This window comes from Phyllostomus discolor, chromosome 4 (genome assembly GCF_004126475.2).
Source record: "Phyllostomus discolor isolate MPI-MPIP mPhyDis1 chromosome 4, mPhyDis1.pri.v3, whole genome shotgun sequence".
Lineage (NCBI taxonomy): Eukaryota > Metazoa > Chordata > Mammalia > Chiroptera > Phyllostomidae > Phyllostomus > Phyllostomus discolor.
The window spans coordinates 87,921,618-87,938,815 of record NC_040906.2 but is presented as its reverse complement, the minus strand read 5'-3'; the positions used below and the strand labels follow the sequence as shown (position 1 = coordinate 87,938,815).

General features: G+C 40.5%; 1 pseudogene; it reads right to left on the bottom strand.

Annotated features, from left to right (window-relative positions):
- Positions 1-1,931: 1,931 nt before the first annotated feature.
- Positions 1,932-2,693, bottom strand: LOC114514380 (annotated as a pseudogene).
- Between the last annotated feature and the right edge of the window lie 14,505 nt (positions 2,694-17,198).

The following is a 17,198-nucleotide window of genomic DNA, read 5'->3' as shown; positions in this document are numbered from 1 at the left end:
TGGAGGGTTATCAGCTGGGAAAGGGAAGGTAGAGCATGGGGGAAATGATACAGGGAATAAGAAGCATAACTAGTAGGTACAAAATAGTGGGAGGTTACGTACAGTACAGAAAATGGAGAAGTCAAAGAACTTACATGTACAACCTATGGACATGAACTAAGGGGTGAAATGCTGGAGGGAATGGGGGTACTGGGAAAAAGGGGAGAAAAAAGAATGGGACAACTGTAATAGCATAATCAATAAAGTATACTTTAAAAAAAAGTATGACCATATTTATTAAACTTGAGGTGAGGTGGGTAGGAAAGAGGGAGAAAAGCATATTCAGGAATGAGTTCTCAAACTAAAGCCTGGAACTAGTGTCCGGACTGGTGGAACTTTTCCTTTCCTAGAGATGAGTGGGAGGGAGCAGTGCTCACAGCATTGCTCCTGCTGATTCCCTCTTCAGTCCCACTTTCTAGTTCCGTTCTTGGCCATCAGATGGCATTCTGGGAATCAGGATATTGCTATCATCTATAAGTTACCCATAGAGTTGAAAGTTTAATCTATAAGCAAAGAAAAAGAATATGAGGAGTAACTGCTTACATTGTGGGGCAGGAAGATGGACTCAAGGGCTACAAAAAACACAATCCCATAGGAAGGAATCCTGTTCTTGTTCCCAGATAATCTCTCCTTAAGTTAATCATTATTTCTTTAAAAATAGGGAAAAGTTATGATGGGGAGCTACATAAGAAAATTACATAGCTTTGAAAATTAAATAGAAGAACCCAACAGATGTATTTTATTTTTATTTTTCTCCTTTATGCTCCAATCTTTCCCCTTTCAAGCTACACATTATGAGCTCCACCACTATTAAGCTATTGATTTATCCATTCAACTGATTCTGTCTTTATTCTTCCAGGTTCTGAGATATCACTTCATTTTTTAGTCCAGTAATTCTTGTGCTTGATACTGCAGGTAAAGGGAAAGGAGGGGAACATCAAATTTAAAAACAAACAAACAAACAAACAAACAGTCCTTGGAATGAAAGCTCAAGCTGACTCTGAGCATTTTCCTTCATAGTGGTACTGGAAGCTTAGTTCTTCTCACGGTCCAATAAAGAATTACAGATGAGTGAGGCAGAAGTGGATGAGCAAGTGTTTTATTAGTATCTTCTCAAGGGAGAGAATGGGCCTGCTGAGGGTGGCAGGAAGTGCTTAGCATGGAAGAAGCAACAGGAGAGCCTAGGCTGGTTGCCTTAGCTCACTGGAAAGTCAGAGAAAAGGGGCCTTAGAGATAGGTTCAGGGGATAAGCCAGAGACAAACTCCCAGCTGCACATTGCCTTAGAATTTCGGAGGCAGGTGCCTGTGAAGAAAAGTGTGCAGGGTGGGGAGAAGAAAGGAGAGGAAATGGCACTGGCTGCTCCCCAGAGGGAGAGCACAGGACTGGCAGGCCCTTTTTCTTGAAGCTTTTATCTGTTTCTTACAGGCAGGAGTCTTAGGGGAGGTCTCAGGGGAAGAATTCAGCAGATTATTCATCAGTTCTCCAGGTGTGCCCTTTTAGGGTCTTGGTCTCCTCTGATTGGTCAATAGCAGGGTGGCGGGGAGGGGGGTCTTTAGTCATTGCAGTCAGTGCTGGAGTTGCCTACTTTTTTTGCTGCTTTTCTGGGCATGGAGCTGAAATACAACTGAGGCCTAGATATTATCTCCAAGGAGGAAAGGCCAGGGGAGGAGAGACTACTCTGGGGGTGAGCTCCTTGTTTTCCCAGTTCTGCCGATCCAGGCACTGGGGCTTTCTGCCCATGTGACCACCTGCACCTGGCTATAAGTTGCTCGGCCATTAGGTTCAACTGTCTGTCTTAAGTTTTCCTATTCCACTTGCCAATGAATTTTCCTAGTTTCTTACTATCTTGTCTCAATAGTACAAGTAACAACATCATAACTGTTGAGTGGTGTTTAAGTAACTGCGGCACTTCTGGTTTCCATGTATTTATTCTGCCTTTTTCTTTGTGATTACAGGTAGTTTTGCCTGGATCTTTTCAACAATCGACTTAGTCTGATCATGGGCAATGCCAATGTAATGATCAATCTGGGTTTTGTACTTCTCATAAACAACTGGAACACTGAAAATGAGCAGTTTAGCAAGAATTAGAAGGCTGATTTCATTGAAAACGGCACTAACATGGGTCATCAGCCACATGAAGACAACAACTTCAAGGAGTCAACAAGATCTTCTACCAGAAAGAGACAAAAAATGAGTTTCAGGGCCCTGTTAGTGTGCACCAGGGAAGTACTCAGGTCATTTGGGAAAGCTTCTGGGACAGAGTAATGTCTACATCCAGGTAGGCCTTGAATGGATGGCCTTCTTCTGATTTTTGTACAGCTTGGAGGACAGATTTGTAGACCATGAAGCTGATGGTGACAGAGAGAGAGCCAGGATGAGGTAAGAAACCCCACTGATGACACTTAGAGCTGCCAGGGAAAGCAGCATGACCAGTGTGGTGCCAAAGACAAATCTAGTCTCCTGCACATCTCACTGGATAACCAGAAGATAGATACTGCACTGCACAGCAGGTGCCACAGCTCTTTGCCCCCAGGGCAGGGAAGACTTCCGGGCTACCCCCATACCCCGCTGCTGCTGCAGAGTGCAGAGGGCTCAGCCCCAAGGACAACAAGGAGATGCTTGGGGACTGAGTGGGCACTGACAGTTCTGCCATAGCTGCTCAGGGGCAGGAACAGGGGAAGAGAAAGAACATAATAGGGCAGGGGACTCTTCAAAATCCTGTCTTTCCTCCTGCTCCAAGGACAGACCAAAGAACAATTGAAAATCTTAACTAAAAACATAACATCTGAAATAAAAATTTACTGAATTTACTCAGTAAATCAGATGGTAAATGTCAGAAGCATCAATGAGCTTGGAGAAAAATCAAACAAATAGAACCAATCTGAAAGAGAGAAATAAAAAACATTGGCAACAGAATGAACACAAGCTCAGAGACCTGTAAACAATATTTAAAAACCCTAACACACTTGGATTTGGGGTCCTAGAAAAATAAGAGAAATAAAATTGGGCAGTAAACATATTTAAAGAAATAATGGCCAACATTTTCTCAAAGTTGGTGAGGGACACATTTACAGATTCAAGAAGGTCAGCAAACCCTTATAGAATAAATAACAAAAAATTGCGACTTCCAGCCAAGCGGGAGGCATAGGTAGACACACTATGCCTCCTTGCACAACCCAAATAAGGACAACAACAATTTAGAAACAAAATAAGAACCAGAACTGATGGATAATTGAACTGCATGGAAGTTGGACAACCAAGGAGTTAAAACAGACACATTCATTCAACCTGTAGGAAAGGTGGAGTTGGGCGGCCAGGCAGAGAGCGGCCAAGGCACAAAAAGTGGTGACACTGGGTGCACAAGGCATCCTGGGCACTCAAGATGATAGTGGGTAGACCCTGGGTGTGCAGGTGGCAGCTAGCAGACCCTGGGCACAGGGTGGCAACAGGCAGACCCAGTGAGGTGGCAATTGTGAAGTGAGGCACTGCGCTCAAGGCAGCTGGCTGACTGGGTGGCCCCACATTCATCCACAAGAAAAACCAGACGAAACTGGAGAGCCAGAAAGACCATGCAACCCAGGGTCCCAGCGCCGGGAAATTAAGCCTCAAACACCGATTGAAAACACCTGTGGGAGTTGAGGCACAGGGAGAGACTCCCAGCCTCACAGGAGAGTTTGTTGGAGAGACCCACAGGGTCCCGGAACATAGACAAGCCCACCCGTATGGGAATCAGCACCAGGAAGACCCATTATGCTTGGGGGAAGTGGCAGAAGGGACTGAAATCCAACAGAGAGAAGAGCAAGCTCCATCGTTCCCTTTCGGACCCCTCCCCCACATACAGCGTCACAACCCAGCAACTGGTTGACCTGCCCTGGAGAACACCTAACACTCTGCTCCTCACTACAGAACAGGCTCATTTAAAAAAAAAAAAAAAAAAAAAAAAAAAAAAGGCCCAAACGGAAGAACAGATCAAAGCCTCAGAGCAAATATAACTAAGTGACAAAGAGGTAGCCAACCTATCAGATGCACAGTTCAAAGCACTGGTGATCAGGATGCTCACAGAATTGGTTGAATCTGGTCACAAATTAGATGAACAAATGAAGGCTACGATAAGAGAGATGAAGGAAAATGCACAATGAGCCAATAGTGATGAGAAGAAAATTGGAACTCAAATCAATGGAGTGGACCAGAAGGAAGAAAGAAACAACCAAACAGGAAAGAATGGAGAAATAAGAATTCAAAAAAAATCAGGAGAAGCTTGGGAACCTCCAGGACATCTTTAAACATTCCAACATCCGAATTACAGGGTTACCAGAAGGGGAAAAGGAAGAACAACAAGTGGAAAAGTTATCTGAATAAATAATAAAGGAGAACTTCCCAAATATGGCAAAGGAAATAGACTCCCAGGAAGTCCAGGAAGCTCAGAGAGTCCCAAAGAAGTTGGACCCAAGGAGGAACACACCAAGGCACATCAGAATTACATTAGTCAAGATTAAAATGAAGGAGAGATTCCTAGAAGCAGCAAGTGATAAGGAAACAGTTACCTACAAAGGAATTCCCATCAGACTGTCAGCTGAATTCTCAAAAGAGGCCTTACAGGCAAGAAGGGGCTGGAAAGAAGTATTCCAAGTCATGAAAGACAAGGACCTACATCCAAGATTGCTCTACCCAGCAAAGCTTTCATTTAGAATGGAAGGGCAGATAAAGTGCTTCTCAGATAAGGTCAAGTTAAAGGAGGTCATTATCACCAAGCCCTTATTATATGAAATGTTAAAGGGACTTATCTAAGAAAAAGAAGATAAAAAAAGCCATGTATAGTAAAATGACAGCAAACTCACAATTATTAATGACCACACCTAAAACAAAAACAAACTAAGCAAACAACTAGAACAGGAGCAGAACCACAGAAATGGAGATCAGGAGAGAGGGGGGAAAGGTACAGAGAATAAGTAACATAGATGGTAGGTAGGAAATGGACAGGTGAAGGGCAAGAATAGTATGGGAAATGTAGAAGCTAAAGAACTTATGACACATGGATATGAACTAAAGGGGGGTAATGTGGGTGGGAGAGGGTGTGCAGGGTGGAGGGGAATGAAGGGGGGAAATGGGACAACTGTAATAGCATAATCAATAAAATATATTTTAAAAAATTGCGACAAGGCATCTTATCATCAAATGAATGAAAACCAAGGTAGATAAAAAAAAATTAGCCCTGGCCATGTGGCTCAGTTGGTTGGAGGATCATCCCATACACCAAAATATTGAGGGGTTAATCCCTGGTCGGGGCATATATACTCAGGTTGTGTGTTTGATCTCCAGTGACAACAAATAGATCTCTCTCTCTCCCTCTCTCTCTCTCCCTCTCTCTCTCTCCATTTCTCTCTAAAATCAGTAAACATATCCTCAAGTGAGGATTAAAAAAATTTGTAAGCAAAGAAAAATAGCACACCGTATATAGAAAACCAATGATTAAAAATGTACCTACCCTCTGATCAGTGACATTTGGAGCCAAAGATGGTAGAATAGCATCTTTAAAATGCTAAAAGTACTCCATAATTTTTTATCCAGAGAAACATTCTTCAAGAATGATGGAGAAACAAAGCTGTTCTCATAAAAATGAAAACTAAGACAATTCATTACTAGCGGACCTGCACTACATGACATGCAAAAGATATTTTTCAGTCTGAAGGGAAATAATACCAGACAGAATATTCAGGAAGGAATTATAAGCACCAGAAATAAAAATATGTAGACAAAATAATAAAATATTTTTCTTCTTAAGGTCTTTAAAATGCATTTGATTGTTTAAATAAAAAATCATAATGTCGGTAGGGTTTATAACATATTGTAATACATATGACAACTACAGCCTAAAGTAAATGTATTTATACAGTTTCAAGTTTCCTGCATTATATGTGAAATGCTATATTATTTTGGTAATCCCACTGTGGTCAGAGGACATAGCCTGCATGATTTCAGTTCTTGTTTAAAGATTTATTGAAATTTGTTTCATGGCTCAACATCGTTTATTTTTCTGTGAATATCTTGTTTCCCCCTAATATCAGGAATAAGGCAAGGATGTTCACTCTCACTACTTGTATTAAACATTGTACTGGAAGCACTAGTCAGTGTAATAAGCCAAATAAATGAAATAAAAGGCCTATAGATCAGAAAGGAAGAGTTAAAACTATCTCTACTCTCAAATGACATGATTTTTTACATAGACAAGTCTTACATAGAACTGTGCAAAGCAATTACAAGAATTTAAAAGTTAACCTAGCAAGATCACATAATACAAGTCAGTGTGCAAACAATTAGAAATTTAAATTTAAATTAAATACCATTCATACTGTAAAAAGTATACAATACTTAGGAGTACATTTTACCAAAGATGTGCAACACCTGTATCAATGGAGAGATATACCAGTTTCATTATGACTCAATATTGTTAAAATGTCCATTCTCTCCAAATTTATCGGTATTTATGGATCCAATATAGTCTCAGTCACAACCTTACTAGGTTTTTTATTTTTTTAATTTTTAAAAAAGATTTATTTTATTTTTTAGAGAAAGGAGAAGGGAGAGAAAAAGAGAGAAAGAGAGAAGCATTGATGTGTGGGAAAAACATCAACTGGCTGCCCCAACCTGGGATGAGGCCCCCAATCCAGGCATGTGGCCTGACCAGGAATGAAACCGGTGACCCTTCGCTTTGTGGGATGATGACCAACCAACTGAACCACACTGGCCAGTTTCAGTATTTGTCTTTTTGTGACTGGCGTATTTCACTTAGCATAATGTCCTCAAGTTGTAGCATGTGTCAAAATTCTCTTCCCATTTAAGGCTGAGTAATATTCTACTGTATGTTTATGTCACATTTTGTTCATACATTTATCATCAATGAACATTTGAATTGCATCTACCTCTTGGCTATTGTGAAGAGTGTTGACATGAACATAGGTGTACAAATCTCTTCAAGATCTTGTTCTTATTCTTTTGGATATAAACCCATCAGTGAGATTGCTGAATCATAGTAATTCTGGTTTTAATTTTTTGAGGAAATACCATACTATTTTGCACAGTGGCTACACCATTTTACCAGGATTCTCACCAGAGAGCACAAAGTTTACAATTTGTGCACATCCTTACAAACACATTATTTTCTATTTTTTTTAATGGTAGCCATCCTAATGGGTGTGAGGTTTTCTTGTGGTTTTCATTTGCATGTATGTAATAATTAGTGGTGTTAAATATTTTTAACATGCTTTTAGCCATTTGTATATCATCTTTAGAAAAATGTCTATGCAAGTCCTTTGCTCATTTCAAAATTAGGTTTCTTTTTCTATTGAGTTATAAGTTCCTTATATATTTTGCATGTTAACCTCTTCTCAGATGTATAACTTGAAAGTATTTTCTCCCACTGCACAAGTTGCCTTTTTCACTCTGCTGACTGTGTCCTTTGATGACCAGAAGTTTTTAAGATTGATGTAGTTCTGTTCACTTTTTCTTTCATTGCTCAGGCCTTTGGTCCATATCCAAGAAATTATTGCTAAATCCATTTTGAGTTAATTTTTATATATGGTGTAAGGTACTAAACATATTTATTTATTTATTTGTTTATTTGTTTACTTGCTTACTTATTTATTGAACTTATTGGGATGACATTGGTTAATAAAATTCCATAGGTTTCAGGTGTACAGTTCTATAAGACATCATCCGTATATTGTATTGTGTGTTCAGCACTCCAAGTCATGTCTCTTCCCATCACCATCTATCCCCCTTCACTCTCTCCTGCCTCGTCCCTCACACACCTTTCCTTCTGGTAATGGTGATATTGTTGTGTATGTATGAATTGTTATTTTTATTTGCTTAATACAGATCCTTAAACCCCTTCCCTCTGACAGCTGAGTCTGTTCCTATTTTGTTCTTTAGTTGAACTTTTCTCATTAGATCCCACATAGGAGTGAAATCATATGGTACTTGTCTTTCTCTGACTGGCTTATTTCACTTAGCATAACACTCTTCAGGTCCATCCATTGACCTGCAAGTAATACAGAGATTTAATTTACATTTTAACTATTTTCCCTTAATGGTAACATTTTGCAAAACTATAGTACAATATCACAAACAGGATATTGACATTGATACAATCCACCAATGTTATCCTGATTTTTTCACGTTTACTTGTAATCACTGTGCACTTGTGTTTAGTTCTATGCAATTTCATCACCTGTATAGACACTTGTTGTCACCAACTCTGTCAAGATATTTAATAATTCCATCCCCACAAGGATCCCTTGTGTTGCTCTTTCATAACCACACCCACCTTTCTTCCTCTTCCATTGCTACATCCCCAACTTCTGCCAACCCCTAATCTGTTTTCTACTTCTAAAACTTTCATTTCCAGATGTTACATAAATCACACAGTATGTAATCTTTTGGATTTGGCTTTTTTCATTCAGTATAATTTACTGAAGATTCATTCAAGATGTTGCCTGTATCAATAATGTGGTGTTTAGTGTGGTGTTTGTTGTGTGTGTGTCTGTGTGTGTGTGTGTGTGTTGGGCTTTTTGTTTGTTTGTTTGCTTATTTCTGAGTAGTGTTCTGTGTTGTGGATATACCACAGCTTATTATACAGGTTTTTGTGTGGGCCACAGTTTCTTTTTCTCAGGAATAAATGCCCAAGACTGCAATTTCTGGGCCATGTGCTAATTGCTATTTAGTTTTATAATAAACTGAAAAACTGTTTTCCAAAATCCTATAATAGCTTTTGACAACGAAAAATACACACTCATTTCCAACCCACCTCCAGTGGATACCCACTGAGAATCTCTACCTCTTAATCTATTGAACTGATGTAGTTAGAGCATAGGACCTGACCTGATTCTATAGGTTGCTGAGTCACACAGAAGTTGAATTTTCAGCCTCACTAGCTTTCTTTTTTGACAAGTCACTGAAAAGAGAAAAGGAGGCCTCAGGTATAAAAAAGGACACTTAGGAGGGTTCAAGGACTCAAAATACCTAAAGGTGTCCCTCCTCTGCCAGTGAACGGTTTCATTCTTCCCCACAGCATGAGGCTGGCCCTGCCTTATTGGAAGACTCTTGCAAGAGCATGACAATTCCCCCATGCTCCACCCTTATGAGGCTGGCTTTCCTCCAAATCTGTAAGTAGAGTCAAATCCCAGCAAACCTTAGGATGATCTTTGCAAAGTAAAATCTGGGAGGAAAAGCTTACACATTGCAATAATAGTAAAATTTTAATATTTCATATCAGGAAAAAACCCTTAAGAATTATGTATGGGAGTGAATTCTGAGGGAATAGGTGAGGGTGAGAGGAACAAAACTTCAGACCTGAGTGAATTTTGATAATAGGTGTGCTTACTACAGACGTTGGAATTTCAATACTAAACTCTTGATTTTATTCCCCACCCTGTTCTTCCTGCAGTCCTCAGTAATGGCCTCATCCATCCTTCCTGATGCTCAGGCCAAAAGTCTGGACTCATCCTGAACTTTTCTTTTTCTCTCTTTCCATTAAAAAACCACATCAGCAAAGCCTGTGTGATGTACCAGAAAGATCTGTTGAAAACGTGATCCCTCCTGCTTGTGACTGCTTCTATCACCACAATCTGAGCCAATTTCTCTCTTCCCTGGATTTGTGCAGCAGCCTCCTCACTGGGCTCCTGTTCACACCTCCCTCCTTCTAGTGTCTTCTTCACCATCCATCATCTGTCCATCCAAGTGGTCTTTGGAAACAGGTCAGGTCATTCACTCCTCTACTCAAAGCCTGCCAGTGATCTCTGTGTCAGTGAGAATTGGCTAACTGGTTTAACAAATATCCCAAAACTTTCAGTGGCCTCACTGAAAGTTTATTTCTAGAAGTTTATTTCTTACTCAAGCAAAGCCCACTTGGTTGGGGGCTCTGCACCTCCAGGCGGCATGAAGACAGAGGCCCCACACCTTTGATACACGCCTCTGAGACCTCCCTGGAGTCAACACTCAGCCCACACATGGGGATGAGAGAATGTAGGAATCACATGGGAGATTTCGATAAACCTAACCTGATGTGGCAAAGTCACTTCCACCCCCACTGACTGACAACAGTTCAGTCACATGGCCACGTGAAATGGCAAGGAAAGTTTAGAAACATAGACTGGCTATGTGTCCCAGAGGAAAAACCAACTGGGCAGCAGCCAGAAGCCTCTGCCACCTCAGAGTAGAAGAGGGAATCCTCATCATGACCTGCATGGCCCTATGAAATCTGTCCCCATATTGTTCTGTGTTGTCACCTGCCCTTCCCCTAACTCCCTCTGCCCAGGACTCATCAATCTTCTTGCTATTCCTCAAATGCTTCAGCTGCACTTCTGCCTTGATGTCCACATCCCCCACTTTACTTTTTGCAGTGTCCATTTAAATGCCAGCGGCCTGTGAGGCCTTCCCTGACCACTGCATTTCACTGTCACTGCCCCACTCAGCACTTCTGGAGCCCTTTCCTAGTTTCATTCTTCTTCAGAACACTTTCTGCTGTTTGACATGGTATGCATCCTCCTTGTTTATTAGTTTATAAACTCTCTCTCTAAGATGTAAGCTCCAGGAAGGAGAGTGTCTGTTCTGTTTTGATCACTGATGAATTTTCAGCACATAGAAGAGTGCCTTGTACACACTAGGTGCTCAGTCAAAGTTTGTGAAATGGTTGAGTGGAGTCTTGACTAGCTGAACATGATTCTGTCTGTTAGTAGTTGCCTAGGTTGACAAACTCAGGATGCAGATTCCTCAGCAAGGTTTAGAAGAGGAATCCACTGTGCTGTGGCTCAGTGGACTATGGCTCAGGGGTTGCCTGTTTGATTCCCAGTCTAGGGCACATGCCTGCGTTGTGGGCCAGGTCCTGACATGTAAGAGGCAACCACACATTGATGTTTCTCTCCCTCTCTTTGCCCTCCCTACCCATCTCTAAAATAACTAAATAAAATCTTGAAGAAGAAGAAGAAGGAGGAGGAGGAGGAGGAGGAGGAGGAGGAGGAGGAGAGAAAGAGGAAGAAGGGGGAGGAGGAGGAGAAAAGGAAATCAAAGTAATTAGGGACAGAACTGTGGGAGGGGAGTTAGCATATGTGACCCCATACTTACTCCCTAACTTGGAGCCTTAAGAGGACCTTAATATACCCTCATCACTGCGTGGTGGGAAATTCATATGTGAGCAAGTGCCAGAGTCCCTGAGAAGCCTGTGGTCAGTTGAGCAATTAAAAAAGGATCCATGTTCCCAGTGAGAGGAAGGGATCTTGGGTGACCAAGGCCACATAGCACATCTTCCACATACAAGGCAAGATAGCCACCAGAGCAACAACTCTGAGAGCATGGGGTCCCTGGGACTGAACTGGAAGAGCAGCCCACTGAGGAACTTGATCTCTGTAACTGAGATGTTTTGGATATTAAGAATAGAGGTGTGACCAGAGACAGCACAATATAGCATTCTAACCACAACCCCAATTCCAAGGGGACCTGAGAGAGTCCCCTTCAGTGCAGGAGATGTTGGAACACTTGAGGATGATCCCTGGACATCCTTAATGGTACTTATGGCCATCTATCAGAGTAATAGTGCACAGGACACATCTGAGCTCATGAAAATCCCTAGAAACAAAAAAATGTTACTGAGTGAACTGGTCAAAATGAGGATTTATGGGAGCCAGGTGATAAATAGAGTTTGGGCCCAAGTACATCTTATATGTCTGCAAACACATCCTTTTTAAAATACACATATTTTATTGATTGTGCTATTACAATTGTCCCATTTACTATCTTTATTCCCTTCTGCCCTGCACAAGCCACCGGCATCCCTCTCCTTAGTTCAGGTCCATGGGTCATACATGTAAGTTCATTGGATTCTCCATTTCCCATACTATTCTTAACCTGCCCCTATCTATTTTGTACCTACCCTCTATGCTTCTTATTCCCTGTACCTTTTCCCCCCATTCTCCCCCTCCACACTGATAACCCTCCATGTGATTTCCATTTCTGTGATTCTGTTCCTGTTCTAGTTGTTTGTTTGGTTCATTTTTGTTTTTGCTTTTGTTTTTAGGTTCAGTTGTTGATAGCTGTGAGTTTATTGTCATGTTACTGTTCATATTTCTTATCTTCTTTTTCTTAGATAAGTCCCTTTAACACTTCATGTAATGAAGGCTTGGTGATGAACTCCTTTAACTTGACCTTAACTGGGGAGTACTTTGTTTGCATTTCCATTCTAAATGATAGCTTTGCTGGATAGAGCAATCTTGGATGTAGGTGCTTGCCTTTGATGACTTTGAATACTTTTTTCCAGCCCCTTCTTGCCTGCAAGTTTTCTTCTAAGAAATCAGCTGATAGTCTTTTGGGAACTCCTTTGTAGGTAACTCTCATTTTCTCTTGCTGCTGTTAAGATTCTCTCCTTAACTTTAATCTTGGCTAATATAATTATGATGTGCCTTTGTGTGTGCTTCCTTGGATCCAACTTCTTTGGGACTCTCTGGGCTTCCTGGACTTCCTGGAAGTCTATTTCCTTCACCATATTGGGGAAGTTCTCCTTCATTATTTTTTCAAATAAGTTTTCTTTTTTAAAAAGTTATTTTATTGTTGTTCAAGTACAGTTGTCTGCATTTACCCCCAATACTCCCCTGCACCCCAGAGTATACATAGAAAATCCTATAGACTCCACCAAAAAAATACTTGACCTAATAAGTGAATTTGGCAAAACAGCGGGATACAAAGTCAATATTCAGAAGTCAAAGGTATTTTTGTATACCAACAATGAAATACTAGAAACAGAAATCAGGAAAAAAATCCCATTTGATATAACAACAAGAAAAATAAACTACCTAGGAATAAACCTAACCAATGAGGTAAAAGACCTGTACTCAGAAAACTACACAACGCTGAAGGAAGAAATCAAGGAAGACACAAACAAATGGAAGCATATACCGTGTTTGTGGATTAGAAGAATTAACATCATCAAAATGGCCATACTACCCAAAGCAATTTATAGATTCAACACAATCCCTTTTAAAGTACCAATGACAGATTTCACAGATATAGAACAAACATTTAAAAAATTTATATGGAACCATAAACAACCTCAAATAGCTGCAGCAATTTTGAGAAAGAAGAACAAAGTAGGAGGGATCACAATACCTGATATCAAATGGTATTACAAGGCCACTATAATCAAAACTGCCTGGTACTGGCATAAGAACAGACACATAGACCAATGGAACAGAATAGAGGGCTCAGAAATAAACCCAAATCTCTATGGTCAATTAATATTTGACAAAGGGGGAAGAAGCATAAAATGGAGTAAAAATAACCTTTTCAACAAATGCTCGTGTTGGGAGAGCTGGACAGCTACATGCAAAAAAAGGAAACATGATCACCAACTTACACCATACACCAAAATAAATTCAAAGCAGATAAAAGATTTAAATATAAGCTGTGACATCATAAAATTCCTAGAGGAAAACATAGGCAGGAAAATCTCAGACATTAGATGCAGCAATATTTTCAAATAAATTTTCAATTTCTTGCTCTTCCTCTTCTCCTTCTGGCACCCCAATGATTTAGATATTGGAGCATTTAAAGTTGTCCCAGAGGCTCCCAAGCCTGTCCTCATTTTTTAAAGTATATTTTATTGATTATGCTATTACAGTTTTCCCAATTTCCCCCTTTTATTCTCCTTATGCCCTATACCCCTAACCCTCTAGCATCCCCCCTTAGTTCATGTCCATGGATTGTACTTATAAGTTCTTTGAATTCTCTGTTTCCTATGCCATATCTGACCTCTCCCAATCTATTTTGTGCCTACCAATTATGTTTCTTATTCCCTGTACCTTTCCCCCATTCCTCCCCTCTCCCTCCCCACTGAAAACCCTCCATGTGATGTTCATTTCTCTGATTCTGTTCCTGTTCTAGTTGTTTGCTTAGTCTTTGTTTTTGTTGTTCTTTCTTCCTTTCTTTTTTAGGTTCTATTGTTGATAGTTGTGATTTTATTGTCATGTTACTGTTCACAGTTTTTGATCTTCTTCAATTCCTTAGATAAGTCCCTTTAACATTTCATATAATAAGGGCTTGGTGATGATGAACTCCTTTAACCTGACCTTATCTGGGAAGCACTTTATCTGCACTTCCATTCTAAATGATAGCTTTGCTGGGTAGAGTAATTTTGGATGTAGGTCCTTGGCTTTCATGACTTCAAATACTTCTTTCTAGCCTCTTCTTGCCTGCAAGCTTTCCTTTAAGAAATGAGCTGATAGTCTTTTGGGAACTCTTTTGGAGGTAACTGTCTCCTCTCTTGCTGCTTTTAAGATTCTCTCTTTATCTTTAATTTTGGGTAACTTAATGATGATGTGCCTTTATGTGTGCTTCCTTGGATCCAACTTCTTTGGGACTCTCTGGGCTTCCTGGACTTCCTGGAAGTCTATTTCCTTCACCAGATTTGGGAAGTTGTCTTTCATTATTTGTTCAAATAAATTTTCAATTACTTGCTGTTGCCCTTCTTCTGGCACCCCTATAATTTAGATATTGGAGTGTTTAAAGTTGTTCCAGAGATTCCTAAGCTTCTCTTCATTTTTTTGAATTTTTGCTTCTTCATTCTGTTCTAGTTGGATGACTGTTTCTTCCTTTCATTCCAAATCATTGATCTGAGTCCTGGCCTCCTTCTCTTCACTGTTGGTTTCCTGAATATTTTGCTTTATTTTACTTTGGGTATCTTTCATTTGCTCTTGCATTTTGGTCAAGCTCAATCAGTTCTGTGAGCATTTTTATTACCAGAGCTTTGAACTCTCCATTAGATAGGTTGGCTATCTCCTCAGCACTTGGCTCTCTTTCTGGAATTTTGCTGTGTTCTTTCATTTGAGGCATATTCCTTTGTCTCAGAGCACCAGTCTGGTTGATCTGGTTGACCGTTTCTTTAATTCCTTCACTGTCAGAGTTCCATGCAGTTTGATTTTCTGGCACTTTCAGTTGTTTATTTATTTTAGATTGGTTGTTATCCTCCTTTTGGTTGTGTGAGGAAGCAAAGGCTTTCTGCCTACACCTCCATCTTGGCCAGAACTCTCTTCTCATTGTGTTGAATTCTTGTTTCTTCATTCTGTTCTGGCTGAATGTTTATTTCTTCCTTCTGCTCCAAACTGTTGATTGAGTCTTGGTTTCCTTCTTGTCACTGTTGGTTCCATGTACATTTTCCTTTATTTCACTTTTCATAGCCTTCACTCTTTCCTCTATTTTGTGACCATACTCAACCACTTCTGTGAGCATCCTGATTACTAGTGTTTTGAACTGCACATCTGATAGGTTGGCTATTGCTTCATTGCTCAGTTGTATTTTTTCTAGAGCTTTGATCTGTTCCTTCATTTGGTCTATTTTTTTGTCTTGGTGCACCTGTTACATAGTAAGGGGCACAGCCTCAGGTATTTACCAGGGCAGGGCAACCCACTTTACTGTGTTGTGGTGCTGTATGTGGGAGAGGGGTCCAAGAGGGAACAATGCAGCTTGTTCAGCACTCTGCCAGTTTTCAGTCACTTCTGTTGCTATCCACAAGCAAAATGGGCCCTTCTGGTGCTGTTCCTGTGGGTGGTTTTGTGCATGTTCTAGGATCCTGTGGGCCTCTCCAAGGGATTCTCTTGTGAAGCTGGGAGTTTCTCCTGCTGCCTCAGCCCCCACAGGTTTTTTCAGACAAAGGTGTCGAGGCTTTATTTCCCTGCACTGGAATCCTGAGTTGTGAGATCTGTCTTGCTCCTGGTTTATCTGCACCCAAATGTGGGACCGTCCATTCCACCAGCCACTGGCTCACCCACCTTGGTCCTCTAGCCACACTGCCTTGCCATGCATCTTCTTTGCCCTGACTGCCCATCTCCACCCATCCTACTGGTCTGGATGAATGTTTCTTCCTTAAATCCTTAGTTGTTGGACTTCCACACAATTTGATTTTCTTGCAGTTCTGGTTATTTTTTGTTTTTAAATTTGTTGTTGTCCTTCTTTTAGTTGTGAGAGGAGGCACAGTGCATCTACCTATGCCTCCATCTTGGCTGGTCATGTGTCTGTAAACACATCCTTTGACTGTCCCTTAACAACTCTCAGAATCTCCACAGGAGCTCTTTTACGAAAGGAGTCAGTGCTGTTAAGGTAGGAAGAGCTAAATGGAAACCTGAGGTATTCCTCCTTATGAAAATACTTCATTAAAAGCTGCACCAGCCCTGGCTGGTGGCTCAGTTAGTTGAAATATCGCCCTGTACACCAAAAATTCACTGGTTTAACCCCAAGTCAGGGCACATACCTTGGCTGTAAATCTGATCCCTGGCCTGGGTGTGTATGGGAGGCAACCAATCAATGTTTCTCTCTCACGTTGATGTATCAGTGTCTCTCTCTTTCTCTCCCTCCCACCCTCTTTCTCTCTTTCTAAAATTCAATAAACATATCCTTGGGTGAGGATTGAAAAAAAAGCTGTACCACTTTGCTGACAAACTTCCTGATGGAAAAGATTACTACCACCATCAAAGCATAGCAAATGTATGATAGTAATCCTTATAATAGCTTTGTGTAGTTCACATATTTATCCTGTAGACAAGATTATAGCTAATTCTTGGGGACCTGAAACTTTAGATCCTGAGACCTGGTATTCAGTTATTGATCTGGGGTGGGGGTGGGGAACTAGGGAACTTCATAAGGAGATTTCTTTCAAATTTATGTATATAATTCACATGCCATAAAATTTACTTTTTAAACATGTTTAGTTAGTGATTTTAGAGAAAGAGAGGGAGAGAGAGAGAGAGAGATTTGTTCCACATATTGATGCATTCATTGGTTGATTCTTCTGTGTACCTTGGCCAGGGATTTAACTTGCAATCTTGGTGTATTGGTGCAACACTCTAACCAAATGAGTTACCGGGCTATGGCAAAATTTACTGTTTTAATGTATAAAATTTAGTGCTTTTTAGTCTGTTCTCAAAATTGTGCAACCATTACCATTATCTAATTCCAGAAGTTTTTTGTGATCCTCAAAAGATCTAGTTGAACCCCAACATATCCTTAAAATTGCGCCTCACAACTATGTCAGCCCTCTGGTTCTGGGAAATAATTTAGAAACCAAGGGTCTAGATCATCTCACCATACAACTGGATACCCTACTGGACATTTGACCCCTATG